The following is an 18504-nucleotide window of genomic DNA, read 5'->3' on the forward strand; positions in this document are numbered from 1 at the left end:
CTGCCTTGCCATTCACTCTCTTTATTTAAGATAAAAATAGAAGCTGTTTAGTGTTAAAGGAGCTGTTTGAGCAAATTCAAGTCTTCACACGACCTTTGTATGTAATATTTCCATCCGAGTAGGACCAAAATTCTCCAAACTGATGTGCCTAATTTTTCTGGAAGGAACTTTGTACTTAGAATCCATAGCTTAGCAAGTTGGAAAAAAATCTTTTGGGTTCAAACAAAACAAAATAAAACTCATTTGTGTTCACTATTGAAAATGTCAATGCCTACCAATCATTTAGACAAGTTCCATTTATAGTTTTGGCCTCTATAAATTCAAAATTATGAAGTGTTGTCTTCTTAAAATTCTGTTGTCTTGATGTTTGATAACTAGAAACAAAATTTTTGATTACTAGAAATATTTCTTCTTTTCTTCACATGTTTATTACTCTTTATTATGATTGGATAAAAGATGACTTATGTGTGCTGTAGTTCAGAATTTAATTTTTAAGTGGCAACATTGATATTCCGCTTCCTACTCATTTTCACAAGATGTGAGCAATTCACAAATAGAAGATTTTCATGGAAGACTCAAGGCCTAATGAAATTAAGTGATTAAAAGTGAAATACAGTTCCTTTAAGTTATTTTGTCTAGTTTTACAAATGTCTGTGCATCAAACAATTCAATAAAAGATTAGAATTGTAAATAGTGTCTATTATTCTGCCTTGTGTTACTATTTAAATTCTCATACATATTTGTTGTTTCAGAAGGATGTATTTTGAGTTGCCTGAGTGGCTCAGTCAGTTGAGCATCCAGCTTTTGATTTCAGCTCAAGTCATAATCTTAGGGTCGTGAGTTCAAGCCCCACATTGGGTACAGAGCTTACTTTAAATACATAGATAAATAAGTGAAGGAAAGAAGGAGTAAAGTCAAAGTCCACACATTAAAGAGAAAACCCCTCCTCCCTACCCCCCAACACACACCATCAACACCAGCAGCCCTCTTCCCTTATCTTGCTTCTTATATGTCTCTAAAGACAAAAATGAAGTTTCATTTTCTGGAGAAATAATGTTTAGGCACTGACATATACGTGGTCCTCCTAGTGCAAAAAGTCTGTTTGTCAGCCATTGCCTTGTAGCAAAGCTGGCCATTTGATGAGCCCCATCCTCATACACAGAGTTTATAGCTAGCTTTGTAGGTCTTGCTCTTAAATGTGAAAAATTGGTCAAACCTCCTGAGGCATTTGAGGAAAGACTCCATCAGAAAACATATCAGACAAACAGAAAAACAAAACAAAACAAAGCAAAAATCCCACAAACTCAGGAGAAACATAGTAATGCAGAAAACAGAAGAAAAATTTTTTAAAAAACCCTAGCAATCTATAATTCATATCTTCAGAGGGATAAAAGAAGATATTGCATCCATGAAATAAGAGCTAAATACTATCAGAAAAAAAATACAAAATGGGAACATATTTAATATTACATATTCAGTAGATTGGTTGGAAAATAAAGTTCAGGAATTCTTTCAGTATTTAAAATAAAATAATTCAGAAATGGACAATAGAAACCAAAAAATACAAAAATAAAGATTCAATCAAGGAATTTCAACATCCAGGGGAAGAAAGAACAGAGAAAATGAAAGGGATAATGTAATTATCCCACAAAGAGTATGAGAATGAAAGGACATGAGTTTCTGGATTGAAATGACCCATAAAATGTCCAAGACACACACACGAACTCACGAAATACCCACACCAAACTATAATAACCATGACATTTAGAAATACCATTGATGAAGAGAAGAGCTTAAAACCTTTGAGATGAAAAAAACAGCTGCAAACAAACAAACAAACAAACAAAAAACACAATTCCATGGTAAGGGTTGGGAATCAGAATAATACCAACCTTGAAATACCCACATTGGTAGGGTGCCTGGCAAGCTCAGTCAAAGAGCATGCAACTCTTGATCTCAGGGTCATGAGTTCAAGCCTGAGCTCATTGGCAGGTAAGCAATAATGGAGCAATTCTTACAAAATTTTGAGTGAAAAATTATATTTAACTATCCATTAATCAAATGTAAATGTAAAATAAAGATTTTTTATTATGCAAAATTCAAAATATCACCTGGCAGTGGTCTTTCTCAGGAAGCTGATGGAGGAAGTGGCCAGGGTGGGAGGGGTAGATTTACAAGATCTAGAATAGTCTCAGCAGTTTCCCATGTAAGTAGGGGGGCTATGATCTCATAGGAACTGTAACTGGGCCACTATCCATTAGTCTAGATCATTGCTATCCAGTAGAAATATAATATGAGAAATAAGATTTAAATTTTCTAGGGGGTACATTTTAAAAAGTATTAAAAATGGGTGAAATTATTTTAATAATATGGTTTATCCATTTATTTTTAAATTTTTAATAATATAGTTTATTTAAACTTGTATGCCTAAAGCATTATCATTTCAACATTAATCAATAAATAACAAATGAGTTATTTTACACGTTTTTCATATCAAGTCTTCACAACTTGGTGTGCATTTCACATTTACAGCACGTCTCAATTCAGACTAGCCACATTTCAAGTGTTCCATATTCACTTGTAGTCAGTAGCTACTATATTGGACAGCATGTCTTAGGAAACATTATGTTAAAAAAAATTAAATTAAATTTTAAAAAAGGAAACATTATGTTTTAGCTGACTGACATAATGTGAAGCATGGCAAAATAGTCTTTGAGGGACTAGGATGTGACAGGCAGATAATAATAGAAAAGTCTGAAAAATGGTATGCCCAGATAAGGTTCCAAATATGGAGGCCTGGAAATGGAGATGGATTCATATTGGTGGTGCCAACTGCTGAGACAGAGCTTCTAGGGAAAGAGAGAGTCCTTCCTCCCAGTCAAGGAAAATACTTCCTTTCATACCATGGACTCCATCCAATTCCTGTGTCTTCTCAGGAACATTTTCCCACCATTTTTCTCTCTTCTTTATTTTCAGCCTCACCCTCTTTTTGGCACCCACATCTCTCCTGTTCCTTGTTCATTAACCAACTCTTTCCCAGCTGCTGTCTCCTCCTGTAGACCCACTTGATTTCAACTGGGAATCATCCTTTTCTCTTCATTTTGCCAAATTCCACTGACAACAGACTGTTGCCTGCTATCAATAATTTCAGAAATAATAAGGTGATGTAGGCCAATTGCAGCTCAAGGAAGAAAATAAAAACAATTGGACATCAGACATTGCTACATAAACATTATTTTTTAAAATTCGTCTACTCTCCCAGTTCCAGAAAATTTCCCTTTGGTCCTACCAACTCTCTTCTGGATGTCACTTGAATTGCTCCATCCATCTTTCTACCCAGTTATCTGAGGACTGCTTCTCAATTCATGTGAAGCACCATAGATCTCTCCCACCATTCCAAATGAGGTTTTGTCTTGACTTTGCATATATAAGAATTCATTTTTGGCTCAGCTAAACAAGGAATTATTTGCTTTATGATTTCATCATGAAAAAATATAAAGAACTGGCAAAAGCTTTGAAACTACAGTTGTTCTCTAATATAATCCAGGATCAAATTCTTAGGCATAGATATTACCCACAGAGATCCCAGGGGTGTGGGCTGTTTCCTTCTTATATAATATCTTACAAACTTTAGAAGTTATTGTAATTATGTTTGCTCAGCTGTTCCCACTGCTTCCACAGGCGCTCCACTGCTGGCAAGCTAAAGGGAACCTTTTCTCTGGTTTCCATAGCACTTCTGGTTAAGCTTAGATTCTGCTTCTAAGTGCTTATACAGCTTTCATGTCCCTAGATAGGTTGATTTTCCAAAGTTACCGTCTTCTCTGTTGAAGACTGTAAGCCTTAAAATTCCATCATCCTTTGGTCAAGGGCTGTTGGAGGTCTGCCCTGATATCTCCCCATCCCTAACATGGGTAAGGCATATGTTAAAGGGGTCTCAGAGATGACATACACCCACATCTTACTTCACTGATGAGAAATTGAGGCCTATGGAGACAGTTAGTTGATGATAGATCGAGCTAAGCCCAGAATTCCTAGCCTTGATTTCATTATTATTTTCACTCTATAAAATAGATGAGTGGGAGTAGAGTCAAGGAGGCAGGAGACATACTTAAGGGCTGCAAAATAGCACAGTTCTGGGTGAGAAGGGCAGAAAATCCAGAGGACTTTGAAAAGCCACTGTGTTAAGAGTTACCAGACAGATTCCTGCTGTGGAAATGACAGAGTGCCACCAGGAATCTGATAACTTATCTGCAGTGTGTCCCAAGAGCAACATTTCCTGATCTGTCCAGGCCACCATTAGTTCCCCAGGGCCAGACATAACTCCTGGGCAAAGAGGGTGATTCTGAAGGAGGAGCTATCTCCCCAAACAGAGCTGTGGCTTCAGAGATGCAGAAATCAATGAAGCAAAGGAGCCAGGACTGAAATAGGACATTCTCCCAGGTAAGCAGGAGAGGAAATGAGCAGCCATAAAGGGGCAGGATTTGAACTAGGGCAGGGCTGAGTGTGGGAGCCTAAGACCCTGAAAAAATAGGGCCAACATGCCAAATGGTGTATGAATCAGAGGTAGAGGCAGTGGAAGATTGGAAAAGGTTATTTATCCAATTTGTTGTGATGGGAGTATAGCGAGATTGTGAGAGAAGCAGTGAGGGGCTTGTGAAGGGGTTGGGGGTATCAAGAATTTATTACTTGAAGAAGCCGGTTGCAACATTATTCATAATATCCAAGACACAGAGTGTCCATTGACAGATGAATTGTTGAAGAACATACAGCATATAAAATAGAATATTATTTAGAACTAAAAGGAGGAAATCTTGCTGTTTGTGACAACATGGGTGGACCTTCAGGGCATTACACTGAGTGAAATAAGTCAAACAGAGAAAGACAAATACCACATGATCTCACTTATATGTGGAATCTTAAAAAAAAAAAAAAGGCAAAACAACCCCCCCCAAAAAAAACAACAACAACAACAACAAAGCTAATAAATATAGAGAACAGATTGGTGGTATCCAGAGGCAGGAGGCTGGGGTGGACAAAAATGGGTAAAAGGGACCAAAAGTTACAACTTCCAATTAAAAGATAAATAAGTCCTAGAGACATAATGTATAGCATGATGACTACAGTTACAATTCTGTATTGTATACTTGAAGGTTGCTAAGAGGGTAGATCCTAAAAGTTCTCATTATAAGAAAACAAAATTGAAACTGTGTGGTGATGATGTTACCTAGACTCACTGTAGTGATCATTTGGTAACAGACACAAATAAGGGATCATTATGTTGTACACTTGAAATTAACATTAATGTTACATGTTAATTACATCTCGATTGAAAAAAACCAGCCTACTATAGACATCTAGGAAGGTTTAACAGATATTCTTAGTGTTTACCAATATCAGTTCAATATATGGTTTTGAGACTTACATGATATAAGGGTTGGGGAAGCTTCTCCCTTCAAGGAAGGAGTTTGGAGAAAATCTACCTTTGCTCCTCAAAAGCTGCAGAAAATCTGGGAGAGTGGGTGATCTTTGGTAGCCCTAGTTAAAATTTCAGGCCAACCTACCTTTTGGCAGAAGATAGGCAACTGCCCTTTTATTTCCAGAAGGGAATGAATGAATGAGTACTTGGAATAACATTTCTGAAAGGTTACCAGCTCCTGATGTAAATCTCGTAAGGAACAGTCAATGACTGAATGCCCAGAGTTGGAGCAGAAGAGGTGTGGGAGAATTAAGGGCTCATCTCTCGGCTCCTGCAAGGCCCCATAAATGAAATGAGGTGAATTGAACTTCCCACTGGCAGTGGCCTCTGAATTCCCTGCCTTGGAATTCCATGAGGAATGTGCTTTTGTTTCTCTCACAGTGTACTAATTGTGTCTTAAAGTGTGTGGAGAGAGGCATGGGAATGTTGCCTATGAAAACATTCTGCTGCAATTTGAGCTTTCAATTCAACAGATGGAAACTAAAAGAAACTAGATGGCTCTGTTAACAGGGGACATTTTCAGATGTTTGGTATGTGCTGTCTTTTGCTGCCCATTCCAATAAGGCCAAACAATGGGTACAAGAAGAACTGTAGTCTTCTGAGTGAAGATGTATGTCTATTTTTCTCTTAGGCAGAGCAAATGGAACCAGGAAGAGCTGGGCTACTTACCTGATGGTCAAAGGACAACTGTTTGACAGTTGGGGCAGTGGTAGTAGGAGATGGAGCCAGATCAGCCATAAAGTAGGCTGTAAAATTGCCAGGAGGTCTTTAGTCTTCCATTATATGTCCCTCTGGTGGTGCAGTATGGATTCAAAGTGTGCTTTGACACGATATGTGCCTTGTACAATTTCCTGGATATCCCAGATGCTGGTTTCCTTGGCGATATCCTGACCCTACTCTTATCTCCAGATGGTCAGGGAGTGTATTGAATGTATAGATTGTATAGAGTCTCAGGCCCTGGGGGCAGATAGACCTGAGTTCTAATTCCAAAAGAGCCTTGGGAGGAATCCCAGACCCCACCCCTAGACCTGCTGAACCAGAATCTGCGGGAGCAGAGCCTACATCATCAATAAACTTTCCAGATTTCTTAGGCATCCTAAAATATGAGACCACTATCTAAGTGTTTCTCCTTTTCCCATCCTCTTCTATCCGAGTTCTTGACATCAGTTTCTTGCAGTGAATTCTTAATTTAAGCTCTTAGAGCAAGTGTTTTTTGTTTTCTTGTTTTTAACCTAGGGAGCTGGACTCTTTGGAGAGAAGAATTCAAAGGTCTTAGATCTTGGATAAGAAAAAAATTACTTTTTTTCCATAACCTCAAGCTGAAATTATGCATTTATTTCCATTACAAGCATAAGCAACACACTCCAGCAGCAATTGCTAAGTGCCTCTGACTTGACTCTCACCATGGGAGTTGCAGATATTTTCAGAGCACACTACGGTGGTTGCAGAGAGTTTAAAGATCATAAACTCTCATCAGGACTTTGACATGATGGTAGCTATGGATTAATAAAAAGGTACATGTATTGTACCGTAATTTTAAAAATTATTTTAATAACTATATTTCAATATCATTGGTTTCCCTTGTCATCTGTCTTAAAACATGCATTCAAAAATATTTTTCTGAGAAGGGGTCCATAGACTTCCCCCAAGTGTCAGAAGGGCCAGAGCACAAAGAACTTAAGAATCCTTGTGCTAGACATATTTAATGTAATCCCTATCAAAATACCATGGACTTTCTTCAGAAAGTTGGGACAAATCATTTTAAGATTTGTGTGGAATCAGAAATGACCCCGAATAGCCAGGGGAATATTAAAAAAGAAAACCAGAGCCGGGGGCATCACGATGCCAGATTTCAGGTTGTACTACAAAGCTGTGGTCATCAAGACAGTGTGGTACTGGCACAAAAACAGACACATAGATCAATGGAACAGAATAGAAAACTCAGAAATGGGCCCTCAACTCTATGGTCAACTAATACTTGACAAAGCAGGAAAGACTATCCACTGGAAAAAAGACAGTCTCTTTAACAAATGGTGCTGGGAAAATTGGACATCCATGTGCAGAAGAATGAAACTGGACCATTCTCTTACATATACACAAAGATAAATTCAAATGGATGAAAGATCTAAATGTGAGACAAGATTCCATCAAAATCCTAGAGGAGAACACAGGCAACACCCTTTTTGAACTTGGCCACAGCAACTTCTTGCAAGATACATCTATGAAAGCAAGGGAAACAAAAGCAAAAATGAATTATTGGGACTTCATCAAGATAAAAAGCTTCTGCACAGCACAAGAAACATTCAACAAAACTAAAAGACAACCTACAGAATGGGAGAAGATTATTTGTAAATGACATATCAGATAAAGGGCTAGTTTCCAAGATCTATAAAGAACTTATTAAACTCAACAGCAAAGAAACAAACAATCCAATCATGAAATGGGCAAAAGACATGAACAGAAATCTCACAGAGGAAGACATAGACATGGCCAATAAGCACATGAGAAAATGCTCCACATCACTGGCCATCAGGGAAATACAAATCAAAACCACAATGAGATACCACCTCACACCAGTGAGAATGGTGAAAACTAACAGGAAACAACAAATGTTGGAGAGGATGTGGAGCAAGGGGAACCCTCTTGCACTGTTGGTGGGAATGTGAACTGGTGCAGCCACTCTGGAAAACTGTGTGGAGGTTCCTCAAAGAGTTAAAAATAGACCTGCCCTACGACCCAGCATTGCACTGTTGGGGATTTACCCCAAAGATACAGATGCAATGAAACGCCGGGACACCTGCACCCCGATGTTTATAGCAGCAATGGCCACAATAGCCAAACTGTGGAAGGAGCCTCGGTGTCCATCAACAGATGAATGGATAAAGAAGATGTGGTCTATGTATACAATGGAATATTACTCAGCCATTAGAAACGACGAATACCCACCATTTGCTTCAACATGGATGGAACCGGAGGGTATTATGCTGAGTGAAGTAAGTCAATCGGAGAAGGACAAACATTATATGGTCTCATTCATTTGGGGAATATAAAAAATAGTGAAAGGGAATAAAGGGGAAAGGAGAGAAAATGAGTGGGAAATATCAGAAAGGGAGACAGAACATGAGAGACTCCTAACTCTGGGAAACGAACAAGGGGTGATGGAAAGGGAGGTGGGCGGGGGGATGGAGGTGACTGGGTAACAGGCACTGAGGGGGCACTTGACGGGATGAGCACTGGGTGATATGCTATATGTTGGCAAATTGAACTCCAATAAAAATTAAAAAAAAAAAAAGAATCCTTGTGCTAGACAGTATCCAACTCACGGTAGCTAGCTCCTGCTTGTCTGGCAGTCCTCCTCCCTAACTGAAATAAACCACTAATGCACAGAGTTTCTAGTGGCATGAGGGAGATATCGGAGATGGGAATGGCCATGAGGGTAGGAGCTTTCTATCGAATTTCACTTACAGCTTCCTGCCCTGACCAGCTCCAGAGGGGTTGCAGGGGCAAAGAACACCACTGGCACATTTCCTTAAGCTAGACAGGACTCCCCGCCTCTCATGTTTGGCCCTGCAGGAGCACCCATTGGGCATCTCCTGGAGCACCCTTGGCTATGGAGAAACTCCTCCATGAAAACAAAGAAGGAAGACCAGATGTTCAGATATCCCTGTGATAGATCCACGCAACTGCTGAGGGGTTCAGTACATGCAGATACCCCATCCTACTCAGGTCCTCTATCCCCAGGACAGCCAGGTGCAAACACAATTGATTAGCCTGATAATGACAACAACACCACCAGCAGCTTATTGTGTGTCAGGCACCACACCAACTGCTTTGTAAATATTGCCTCATTTAAGTCTTGGACCATTCAACAATGTACATGTTATCAGTGCCCTTTTACAGTCAAAGGAGGTGAAATGAAAAAAATAGTTCACCGCTACTTACGTCATCTTTAAGTGATATTAACATAATATCTGCTCTGCTCAGTAACTGCGGGATGCTGGAGACCAGTGTGTAAAGAACTATGTGCACTATGTTGCAGATGGTAGATTATGCGTGTGGTCAGGTGCAGGTGTTGTGCTGGTTAGGTGTGCAAGCCCTCACATGGGAATCTTGGGGTTAGAATTCTGACTCCACCCCCTTGGGCAATGACTTTTCTGTGCCTCTGTCCTCATCTGAATCAAGGAGATAACAGTGCCTTCCTCACTGGAAGTGAGGAGGATGAAAGGGAAGTGGGGAGGATGAAAGGAGATCATCTGTATAAAGCATTCAGCACTTTATGCTACAAAGCACAGCACTTGTAGGCAGTAAGTTCAACATATGTTAGTCATCATTACCATAATTCATACTTACATATTTCTTAGAAAGGCATCAGGAAGTTGATTATCTCCAAGATCTCTGGAGATAAGTAGAACATTCCGGGCATAATTAATTCAAACTGGCTTTAGTGTGCGACTCTTGTGTTTGCCTATACAGCATATGCCCACTTCCTCTGGTAAAACCACCCAGCTTTGCTTTAGGAAATGGCCCTTCTCCATTCTATGGGGTTCTGACTTGGTGCTTCCTCACCCCTGGCCCCAGGGACTCATTTCTGTTTCCCTCTGGATTCGCTGACTTTGTGGGATGAACAGCTGGACTGTTGAGTCCTCTTACTCGCGCTATGGAGAGAGTCTGCTCAAGGCATGGAGAGCAAGACAGAGCTCTGAGATCATTTGAACCTCTGGATCCATATGTGGCTGAAACTAGACACATATCAGACTTATGATTGACTAGTTCTCTCTTCTGCTTAACCTGTTTGAATTCAGTTTCCTTTTTAAAAAATTTTTATTTATATATTCATGATAGAGAGAGAGAGAGGCAGAGGGAGAACCAGGTTCCATGCAGGGAGCTTGACGCGGGACTCGATCCTGGGTCTCCAGGATCACACACTGGGCTGAAGGCGGCGCTAAACTGCTGAGCCACCCAGGCTGCCCTTGAATTCAGTTTCCATCTTTGTAGTTGAAAGAGGCTCCAGATCTACTTATAAATGCTATTTGAGCACTTATAAGTGCTTATCCCTAAGTTCTGGGTATACTCCAGTTTCATATTTTATTACAGAAAATTTTATCTGCTCACTGCCTACTACTACTACTACTACTATTTCTACTACTACTACTACTACTACTACTACTAATTCCTATGCTTGATCTCTCTGCCTGCCTGACAACAATTATTAGGTTAAGTAATGTGTTCAAAGACTAAGGGGTGCAGGTGGGATTTAAACTCAAGTTTGTCTGATTGTAAATCTGTGAGTTTTCTACTATACCAAGCCTCCTCTTCACATTGAGCTAAAAATGTTTTCCACCTGAATGCATCTTAGACATGATGATGGAAGTCTGTGAATAAACAGGTTAATTTAGCAAAATTCACTTTAAATGTCTTCTTTAAGTCCAATCCTTTTGGAGAATTGTAATTGGAAGTGGTGCTTTATCTTACATCATTCAAGTCCAACCTGCTAATCACCACAAAGTCCTTGTTTCCAAGAGAAAAATATGAAATTAGTGCATATTTTACAGTGACTTCTGTACAAGGTAAACTAGGAGGGAATGGGGCTGGGAGTGTCCTCTGCCAGCAAGTAGCTGGAACTCCTGTGGGGAAAATCCACCTACAATGAACTAAATCTCTTGCAGGCCAGTTAGCTATATGCCACCATCAGTACAAATCATGGGCACTAGCCACAGAGAAAGGAGTATTAGTGGGATTGGGTACCTCAGGGAAGGAGGACTTGAAGGAGAGGGAGCTGTTGAGCTATGTCTTCAAGCATGAGAGGAATTCCTCAGAAGTATGTGTGCTCAAGTGATCTAAGAGTTCCCAAAGTGGGATCAGAAAGCACTCTAAGTTTTCACTGTGGGACTCCCATCTTTAAACACTGTGCTGGGAGCAAGAATACAAGAGGGATGTCAACAGTCCCAGCCTCATCGTGCTGAGGGTATGCAGCATAAAGCTGTGAGTATGAAACTAGGGGTAAGTGTGGGGTGCAGTGGGAACTTGTGGCAGTGGCCCTGTCTCAAGCGGTCAGGACATCTCAGATGGCATCTGGTGGGTGAATGCAGAGAGCGCCACAAGGGGACACTCTTCAGAGACTGTGGAGCAGTGGAAACCAGCCTGGAAAACTAGTGATAACATGACTTGACTACTGGGGGAATAACAAGCTGTTTGCTAGAACATTTCCAGGTGGGCTGGAGCCAGGAGAGGCAATGGAAAAATATGCATAGGAAGGATTTGGGATGACCTCAATCCCTCCCCTGCCTTTGACATTAGTATAAATGTGAAGAATTCCCCTTCTGTGAAATGGGTTAGAGGCTTGGACAAAGGACTACAGTTGGCTCCCACTTCTTATTTGCTCCCTTCTCTCTCAGCTCAGCCTGGCAGAGTTCTGAATTTCCATCTCTACCTTTGTAGTTTGTTACTCATGGTTTCCAGCTTACCTTCAGCTTTGCACCCTAGTTCCTTATCTATGAATAACCCTGCTTCATGGGCTCCTGGAGACCAGAGCCACATGGCTTCCCTCCAGCTCCACCCCTACCCCGCAGCGTGTCGTGTCTTCCCTTCTCTCTCTCTCTTTCTCTCCATCTTCTCTAGGCTGTGTACAACAACTCCCCTCAGCCCAGAGTGCTTTAGCTCTCACCTCAGCACAAGTAGCTTGGCAAGAGGGGAAGAGAGAGGGAAGTGGGTAGAGTAAAACCCAAAGGCTCTGCTGCTCTCTCTGCCTGTGGCCCCAGCCCCAGGTTCCCTTCTTATTCCCATCCCTCATTTCACTTCAGGTCCCCAATTAGGTGCTAGCTTCAATGATACATGGACACGTCTGGTAACCCTAATCTTCAGATTTCTATCAAACATCCACATCTGGCAATTCACCATAAAGTGTGAAGAGGGCAGGTTTTAGAACATCTGTGCAGATTTTGTTTTTCTTCAGGAGATCTCAGTGAAAACAGAATGAGGCACAGAAGACAGCTTTTTAGATCCTGGGTCAGCCTCCCCTTTATTACTACATAGGACGACACTTAGAATCCTGCTTTTTCTCCCTTTAACTTGCTTTGGGCATAGAAAAAATAAGAGGAAAAACTCGAGGATTATAGTTAGTTCCTCCATGGAAAGGTAGCAAAGGTTTTCACAGATAAAGGTAGCCAAGACCTGTGGTACCGTCCCTGAGAGTAACTAGACCAATTATTTTCACCAGAGTCCCTATCCTCAGCCTTTATCATGATGACAATTTATTCTCCTGGGTTTTAGTCACTAAAGTATCAAACACACTTGGATCTAGAAGAGAATGAGGGAAGTATGGCTATAAAATACTGACGCCACATCAAAGAGGAAACCCTTTTCCTTTGTCTTACATAGAACAGTCCTGAAGGTAACCAACTGTTGTATTGATGGTTGACCACAAGGGGGCAGAAGAAGATAAAAGTTCTCTTCAGAAGGTTCCTTGTAAACATCGGAGAATTGGCCTCCCCAGTTCTTTTCCAGCCTTTTCTCTATGTATGGTCTGTTTCAGAAGTTTTAGAGAAAGTTACAGTGCAAACTTTGAGGCAGGGAAGGTTGAGCAATGATTCTCAAAATATAGTTCTCAGATCAAACTTGGGAGGCACTGAGACCCTTTCAGGAAGCCTTTGAGGTCAAAGTATTTTCATACCAATATCAAGACATTATTTGCCTCTTTTGCTGCATTGATATCTGCACCAACAGTGCAAAAACGGTGATGGTCAAAAATGCTGTCACCTTAACATGACTCAAGATACTGGCATCAAGCTATTAGTAGTCAGTATATTCTTCACCATCACATATTTGCAAATAGGGGAGAGGGCCAATTTTACCTAAGAATGGCCTTAAGCAGTGAAATTATTAATTGTATCAAATGTTGACCCTTAAATTCATATCCTTTTAATCTTCAGTGTGACAAAATGAGAATACACATAAGGTAGTCTTGTTGCATGTCAAAGTAGAATGATCATCTTGAAGAAAAACACCTGTGCAGCCTAAAGAAGAGTCTCTTTTTTTATGCAACACCATTTTTACTTAAAAAAAAAAAAAGAAAAAAAAAAAGGTCTGGCAAACAAATTATGGTTTTTCAAACTTCAGTGTTTGGCAGATATTTTATCAAAAATAAAGTGAACTTATTCGTTTAAAGAAAATAACTAACAGTATCTGTGCCAGTATTTGTGATAAAATTTGAGCTTTCAAGTGAAAATTAGAAATCCAGAAAACTTGTATCTACCCCAGTGAACTTCACAGGTTATCCATATTTGAAGACTCTTTTGATTAATTTGATGATGGTGGTGACATTAATGAATTTGATATTTTTTTAATATTGTGCAACTAAATGTGTCAAAACCTTGGAGATCTGTATAACTCAGTGAACCACTTGAAGGTCTATTCAAAGTGCAAAATAGCTCAATGGATTTTGGTAAACAGAGTACAAAAAGTTCATTTATATGGCTTCAGATTCTATATTGTTACTAATGTTTAAGAAACTATCATTTGGTAGTTAGGTGTAGTATAAAAGATCAAGAGTCATAGGCCAGTGCTCACGTCGGCAGTACATATACTAAAATTGGAACAATACAGAGAAGATTAGCATGGCTCCTGCACAAGGATGACATGCAAATTCATGAAGCGTTCCATAATTAAAATAAAAAAGAGAGAGTCATAGGCCGGCTGCCAGGCTGGTTCAGTCAGAACAGGTGACTCTTGATCTTCGGATTGTGAGTTCAAGTCCCAATGCTGGGTGTAGAGATTACTAAATAAATAAATAAACTTTAAAAAAAGGGCGGGGGGGAAGCCACAAGCAAATCTGAGAAGCTGTTGAAATACCTCTCCCTTTTCCAACTACTTATCTGGATGAGGTTGGATTTTTTTTTCACATGCTTCGTCTTGAACAATAGAGCACAGACTGAATGTAGAAGCAGATATATGAGACTCTGATAACCAACAACCACTAACTCTATCATGTTTTGAATAGACATTCAAGGAATAGGATATCTTGATTTGTTCCCTGTCATTTAGTTATAGCAGATAAACTTGGCTTCCTTCTTTGTTTACAAACTCTCTTCTTTAGAAAACAAAGGTCTTGGTCAAGATAATTTTACTTGTCTATCTAGCCTTTACTATCAACAGTATGATCATATCACCTTACACTGTAAATATTTTGTAGTTTAGAAATACCATACAGTTTATTCAAAGACCCTAAGGAAAGTGTGGTCAAGATGGGATTTACCTTTAGTCATCTAGCAACTAGCAGAAGCCTAACTAAAATCCTGGCTTTATGATTCAAGGTTGTTTCCTCCCTCATTACACTGCTTACTTTGGAAAGTAGTTCTCCACAGCAGTTTGTCACAGGAGGGTGGGGAGAAAGGAAAGAGGCCAGTCAATTCTGCATTTAAGAAAGCTCAACACAGACAGGCTGAAGAGAGTGGGACTCTTGGGTGAGGTGGGTGTCAGAATCAAACTACATGCAAACAATTCTGATTCTTTATTCAAGTGACTTGGAATTGTGGGACTAGGGAGAAAATCCTATTGGCTTCATAATCAAAGGTAGTGCTCTTCTTTGTCCAACCCTCAAGAGGGCACTAGAGCTTTTAATCTCTGCCAAGTAAGGGAAATACCCTGATACTGGTCATGGGGTACTTGGATTCCTTTTATTTCTTATTTCTATTTTTTTAAAATCTGTTAAAGAATTTTATTCTTAAGTAATCTCTACATCCACTATGGAGCTCAAACTCACAACCTTGAGATCAAGAGCCTCATGTTCTACCGACTAAGCCAGCCAGGTGTCCCTGGGCTGCCTTTTACATTACCGATCTTCACTCTATCCATTTGTTATAGCTTTGTTTCAAGCATAAACAGAAAAGCAGAGTAAAATCAAGGGAGGGAAGCTATGTGTATGATGATTTCTTCAAAAGCTGAGAGTAGGTTATATTGTCATGCCATCAGTGTCTCTTCCATTTTTTCTCCCTAAAGACTTGGCAACTTTAACAATATTTACATTTATATGGCTCCTCTGAGTTTTCAAAGTATTTTTGTAGCATTTGTCCACTGAGCCTCAGGTTTACCTCTATGAGGAAAGTAGACTATGGGGCCTCTGGTGAGCAGAATTGTTTAAAGGTGATAGAAAAGAGTACTCTAGACTGCCTGCACTTCGAGCTGGTAGGATGGAGAAGAACTACCCCAGTGCAGCCCCACCCCCTTCCAGATCCAGTATCATCACAGCAATGGAATTGGCCTCAGACCAAGGAACCAGTGTTTCTGAGTCAGTTAATTTAGGGCACAACTTGAGAATGTGCATTTTAATAAAATTCCTAGTAGATATTTCTGACTGGGGACTACACTTTGAGAATCTCTGTTTTAACTCATACCATATACATTTGCAGAATTGTCTACAACCTTGTTGCAGGGTGTATGGCATCCATGCCCATCATGGAAGCCACCTTTTATGAATGGCCCTTTTTACAGCTGAGGCAGAGAGTAGAGATTAAGTGATTGGTCCATGGTCACATTGATAGAGATTTGGTATAGTCTGAAGTAGCAAGGCCTTCTGATTTCTAGTCAAGGGTAGTTTCTAAGGCCATCAGTTTTTTGCAACTTTCTTTAATAATAGACAGCGATGGTTGGCAATTGTTATAGACCATTCAATAATTATATGTTTAGTTGAACTTTTAGCTGAGCTTGATCTAAGGAAACAGGAAAAGAGAAAGAATCCTTCCTATTTTTATTCCTGACACAGTGTGGGAAATAGAAGTATCCTTCATTATACTTGAGAACATCAAGTATAGAAACATATAAAATACTTAATTTCAGCTCTTCAGAATGACATGTCTATACTAAATGCTGTTGAGTTCTCAAAGATAGTGGATGTCTTTTTTATTTTTAAAATATTTTATTCATTTATTCATGAGAGAGAGGCAGAGACACAGGCAGAGGGAGAAGCAGACTCCCTGTGGGGAGCCTGATGTAGGACTCCATCCCAGGACCCTGGGATCACAACCTGAGCCAAAGGCAGATGCTGAACCCCTGAGCTACCCAGGCACCCCAAGATAGTGGATTTCAACACAGTTTAATAACAAAAAATATTTTTGATATTCACTGTGAGAAATATCTCTGCTGGGGCTGTAAATAAAATCTAGTCTTTAACTTAAAGGAATGTATAGTTTAGTGGGAAAAAGCAGAATGTTCATAATTGACTCCAGTGTTACACCAGATGGAATGTGGTATCTACTAAAATGGAGCTTTGAACTGTACCGAGCAGGAGATAGAGGGAAGAGGTTTCACTTAGCAGCATTAATGAAAGTTTTGTGGAGGATGTGTCATCTGAACTGAGCCTCTAAAAGGTAAAAGGATCTTGTCTGGTAAAGATAAAGAGGAAGAATCTTCTGGACAGAGAAAACTGCATGGGAAGAGATGTAGCTAAACCCAGAGCTTGCTTGAGGAGTAGCTACTTTTCCATGTGCTCTGGGAAGAGCACGCTCATGCACTATGAGATACCACTGAAATGTCAGTGGGAACAGTCAGAATGATGGAACAGTTCTGGACCGAGAGAGATGTGATCAGAGGCTAGGTGGCCATGGCAGGTAGCAGTATGGAGGACAGACGGAAGGGACAAGAAGAGACTGGCAAGGAGGTGGACACCAGTAAGGAGGATACTTCAGAAGTTGACACAGTTGACATGAGTGAGAGAATGAATTTTGAGTCTTTTGTGGTAAACTTGGTTTTGAACCTGATTTCAACTTACTACCTTTGTTATCTTAGGCAAAATACCACTCTCTTTGGACTTCAGTTTTACTATTTCTGAAAAGAGAGGGTAGATGCTGGCTAAAGTCTATGTACTGCAAACTTTCTGTGATTCTGGGAATCCTACTTGTCCTCTGCTGCAAACAGAATTTTGGATGATCTTGGTCACTTTTTAATCCTTCAATTTTGCTAATATGATTATGCCTCCATTTGGGATCACAAAGTTGAAATAAAATACAATTGAAAGTCACATTGATCTAGCCATAGTTTGGGGTAGAAGTGTGAAGATGAAATTCTTATTCAAACCTGCCTTATTTAGAACTTATTTCAATAATACCAACTTTTCAAGTAGGATTGATTTGCAACAGAGAAAATTCTGTCTTGCTGAGTTTACAAATTCATGGAACAGGAAGCATGATTTCAACTCTGAAAATGTGGTAGGTTACTTAGGTTACTTCTTAAAAACACAAGGGTTTGCATCAGGGGTAGAGGCCAGATTTCATGACTCTGACTGGAAATATTAGGGAACAGATGAATCATATAATACATCACTTCAACCGGAAAGTGAATGTATCCTACTGTTAAGAGTTTATCTCAAAATGCTTTGTGAAATCTAAGGGAGCTGGAGGAACCCTAGCTCAAGGTGTGGGATGTCATGGTCTATCTAGCATAGACTCCAGCCAGAAGACCAAATGTGTGGCCTTTTGTTCTCTCCTGGGGGATGGGAAGGATATGGAAAACAATGCTCTGGCCATGGAGAAGATTCAAGGGAATAAAAATGAATCATCGCTGGCCGCCAGGAAACACTAGGAGTTCTCTAAATGGAATGAAGTCCTCCTGTACCTTGGGTGGGAGGAAAGGGAGTGAGGGGAAAAACAGCTGGGGGGGAGACGGAAGCTGGAGAGAGGGACACTGCAACAGGCCTTTGACTCCCAACCAGCACCACAGAGGAACAAACCCAAAGGCTGTGAGCTTATGCTGGTTTCCTGTGGTGTTCCTTAGGGAGGTTCGTTGGTTTTTTTGTTTTGTTTTGTTGTTTTTTTTTTTTTTTTACTGCTTTTGGTGATTTCCTAATCAGCTGCCCCAGTCCCCAACCTCCACCCTATGCAACGTCATCTGCATAAAAATGTGGAGAATGTGACCAACTATTCACGCGTGTCGGGAAGGGCTCTGTGAATTATGAGGCTGCACGTGTAGCCTGCTATACAAAGGGTCTCCAACCAGCAGGCTGGGAACACAAATTGCTGCCCTAGGCGAAGGAGGCCCAA

At 40.2% G+C, this 18504-nt stretch overlaps 1 non-coding gene across 1 annotated transcript; it reads left to right on the forward strand.

Annotated features, from left to right (window-relative positions):
• The first annotated feature begins 14033 nt into the window (after nucleotides 1–14033).
• On the forward strand, nucleotides 14034–14140 carry LOC121493965. The gene has a single exon (XR_005988614.1). It is a non-coding gene; the product is annotated as a U6 spliceosomal RNA (small nuclear RNA).
• Nucleotides 14141–18504: the final 4364 nt, after the last annotated feature.

Source organism: Vulpes lagopus, chromosome 6 (assembly GCF_018345385.1).
Source record: "Vulpes lagopus strain Blue_001 chromosome 6, ASM1834538v1, whole genome shotgun sequence".
NCBI classification, from domain to species: Eukaryota; Metazoa; Chordata; class Mammalia; order Carnivora; family Canidae; genus Vulpes; species Vulpes lagopus.